This window comes from Oncorhynchus nerka, unplaced genomic scaffold (genome assembly GCF_034236695.1).
Source record: "Oncorhynchus nerka isolate Pitt River unplaced genomic scaffold, Oner_Uvic_2.0 unplaced_scaffold_9799, whole genome shotgun sequence".
NCBI classification, from domain to species: Eukaryota; Metazoa; Chordata; class Actinopteri; order Salmoniformes; family Salmonidae; genus Oncorhynchus; species Oncorhynchus nerka.
This window is the reverse complement of record NW_027031525.1, coordinates 1-3,613: the sequence shown is the minus strand read 5'-3', so window position 1 is coordinate 3,613 and position 3,613 is coordinate 1. Positions and strand designations below refer to the sequence as shown.

General features: G+C 41.3%; 3 non-coding genes across 3 annotated transcripts; all 3 read right to left on the bottom strand.

Annotated features, from left to right (window-relative positions):
• Positions 1 to 98: 98 nt before the first annotated feature.
• On the bottom strand, positions 99 to 171 carry trnar-ucu (transfer RNA arginine (anticodon UCU)). Its single transcript has one exon. It is a non-coding gene; the product is annotated as a tRNA-Arg (tRNA).
• Positions 172 to 1,464: 1,293 nt separating this feature from the next.
• Positions 1,465 to 1,537, bottom strand: trnar-ucu (transfer RNA arginine (anticodon UCU)). Its single transcript has one exon. It is a non-coding gene; the product is annotated as a tRNA-Arg (tRNA).
• Positions 1,538 to 3,149: 1,612 nt separating this feature from the next.
• Positions 3,150 to 3,222, bottom strand: trnar-ucu (transfer RNA arginine (anticodon UCU)). Its single transcript has one exon. It is a non-coding gene; the product is annotated as a tRNA-Arg (tRNA).
• Between the last annotated feature and the right edge of the window lie 391 nt (positions 3,223 to 3,613).

Here is a 3,613-nt window from a genome sequence, read left to right as displayed (position 1 = left end):
TAAATCTTCATTTCTAAAAATTGAATCGGAAAGCTTCAACATATCAAACTCTGTGATATATGCGGCTCTCTCTTCATCCACAGGAATTTGAATTCATCCACCCCAGATGGGACTCGAACCCACAATCCCTGGCTTAGAAGGCCAGTGCCTTATCCATTAGGCCACTGGGGCACTTGCTTTAAAAGAACTGGATAGCAGAGAGTGGTTTTGACCGATCGTACACGTGGTTAAAGTAGACATCACGCTTCCGCTTCGCTTCTGTAATCAGCATGACCTGTACAAACTGACAGAAGCAGTCAAAAATAATCACGGAGGGCACAGAGACATGCACATGAAATTCTCCAATTTAAAAAAATCCCTGTTTACACTTCATTTCTAAAAGTAGAATTGGATAGCTTCGATCCATCAACCTGTTTGTTATGTGCCCAGCTCTTCTCTTCTGTTTCCACTTCATTGCTAAAAGCAAACTGGATAGCAGAGGATGCTTTCGATCCCTAAATCACTTGGTTAACTGCCCTGCACTCTTCCACTTCATCCCTCCACTTTCAGGTACCCCAATACAATACCTGTACTCACAATAAATGGATTAGGCGGTCAGTGTCTTAAGTCACTGTGGAAATGTGTGATCAGCATGACCTATACGAACTGATAGAAGCAGTTGTAAAAAAAAAGCATTTCGGAGGGCACAGAGACATGCCCATGAAATTCTCCTTTTTATCCCTGTTAAATCTTCATTTTTAAAATTTGAATCGGAAAGCTTCAATCCATCAAACTCTTTGTTATGTGCTGATCTCTCTTCCTCGATAGGAATTTGCATTCATTCACCCCAGATGGGACTCGAACCCACAATCCCTGGCTTAGAAGGCCAGTGCCTTATCCATGAGGCCACTGGGGGACTTGCTTTAAAAGAACTGAATAGCAGAGTGTTTTTGACCGATTCTACACGTGGTTAAAGTAGACATCACGCTTCCGCTTCGCTTCTGTAATCAGCATGACCTGTACAAACTGACAGAAGCAGTCAAAAATAATCACGGAGGGCACTGAGACATGCCCATGAAATTATGGTTTAATATTTCTGTTTGCACTTCATTGCAAAAAGCAAACTGAATAGCAGAGGATGGTTTCGATCCATAAATCACTGGGTTAACTGCCAGGCACACTTCCACTAAATCACTCCACTTTCAGGTACCCCAAAACAATACTTGAATTCACAATACATGGATTAGGAGATCAGTGTCTTAAGCCACTGTGGCACTCTGTGATCAGCATGACCTATATGGATTGATAGAAGCAGTAATAAAAAAAAGAATCAAGGAGGGCACAGAGACATGCACATGAAATTCTCCAATTTAAAAAAGAATCCTGTTTACACTTCATTTCTAAAAGTAGAATCAGAAAGCTTCAATCCATCAAACTCTTTGTTATGTGGTGATCTCTCTTCCTCGATAGGAATTTGCATTCATCTACCCCAGATGGGACTCGAACCCACAATCCCTGGCTTAGAAGGCCAGTGCCTTATCCATTAGGCCACTGGGGCACTTGCTGTAAAAGAACTGGATAGCAGAGAGTTGTTTCGACCGATCGTACACGTGGTTAAAGTAGACATCACGCTTCCGCTTCGCTTCTGTAATCAGCATGACCTGTACAAACTGACAGAAGCAGTCAAAAAATAATCACGGAGGGCACTGAGACATGCCCATGAAATGATGGTTTAATATTTCTGTTTGCACTTCATTGCAAAAAGCAAACTGAATAGCAGAGGATGGTTTCGATCCATAAATCACTGGGTTAACTGCCAGGCACACTTCCACTACATCACTCCACTTTCAGGTACCTCAATACAATACCTGTACTCACAATAAATGGATTAGGCGGTCAGTGTCCTGTTGCTCCTACCCTCTACTTTTTTGAACATTTTGTTAAAAATCGCGCAACATTTCAGCGCCCTGCTACTCATGCCAGGAATATAGTACGTTCATATGGTTAGAATGTGTGGATAGAAAACACTCGGACGTTTAAAAAACTGGTTAAATCACGACTGTGGCTATAACATAACGTGCGTTACATCGGAAAGCGCAGGAAAACCTGATCACAGAAAATGGAAATAAATATCCTTGCGCCACTTCCAGCAATTGTTCACAGTGAACCGAATTACATAAGACCGAGGTTTCAACTCCCAACGCATCCCCATGTTGTCTAGAGTCTTGTGAATTGAATCATCTTTGATTCTTGGTTGAACCGAATCAGGGGAACCACTTACCTCCAGTCTCCGCCCAGATCATTTGGAAGAGCTCTCTCGTGAAATTTTTTCCAAGACGACAGCTAATGATTTTTACATCGCCTCCTGATGATTTTTATCGCTTATTAACGTTTACTAATACCTAAAGTAGCATTACAAACGTATTTCGAAGTGTTTTGTGAAAGTTTATCGTCTACTTTTTGAATTTTAAAAAATGACGTTACGTTGTGAAATCGCTGTTTTTTTCGTTTATCACACAGTCTACATATAACGATATCTTGGCTTTATATGGCCCGATTTAATCGAAATAAAGACCCAATAGTGTTTATGGGACATCTAGGAGTGCCAACAAAGAAGATGGTGAAAGGTGATGACTGTTTTCTATTTTATTGTGCGGTTTGTGTAACGCCGAAATGCTAATTATTTTGCTTATGTCCCCTGCTGTGCTTTTGTGTTGTAGTGTATTGGTGCATGCTATCAGATAATAGCTTCTCATGCTTTCGCCGAAAAGCATTTTAAAAATCTGACTTGTTGCCTGGATTCACAACGAGTGTAGCTTTAATTCGATACCCTGCATGTGTATTTTAATGAACTTTTGAGTTTTAACTAATACTATTAGCATTTAGCGTAGCGCATTTGCATTTCCAGAGTTCTAGTTGGGACGCAAGCGTCCCGAGTAGAGGGAAGAGGTTAAGTCACTGTGGAAATGTGTGATCAGCATGACCTATACGAACTGATAGAAGCAGTTGTAAAAAACGAAGCATTTCGGAGGGCACAGAGACATGCCCATGAAATTCTCCTTTTATCCCTGTTAAATCTTCATTTTTAAAATTTGAATCGGAAAGCTTCAATCACATCAAACTCTGTGATATGTGCTGACTCTCTTCATCCACAGGAATTTGAATTCATCCACCCCAGATGGGACTCGAACCCACAATCCCTGGCTTAGAAGGCCAGTGCCTTATCCATTAGGCCACTGGGGCACTTGCTTTAAAAGAACTGGATAGCAGAGAGTGGTTTTGACCGATTCGTACACGTGGTTAAAGTAGACATCACGCTTCCGCTTCGCTTCTGTAATCAGCATGACCTGTACAAACTGACAGAAGCAGTCAAAAATAATCACGGAGGGCACAGAGACATGCACATGAAATTCTCCAATTTAAAAAAATCCCTGTTTACACTTCATTTCTAAAAGTAGAATTGGATAGCTTCGATCCATCAACCTGTTTGTTATGTGCCCAGCTCTTCTCTTCTGTTTCCACTTCATTGCTAAAAGCAAACTGGATAGCAGAGGATGCTTTCGATCCCTAAATCACTTGGTTAACTGCCCTGCACTCTTCCACTTCATCCCTCCACTTTCAGGTACCCCAATAC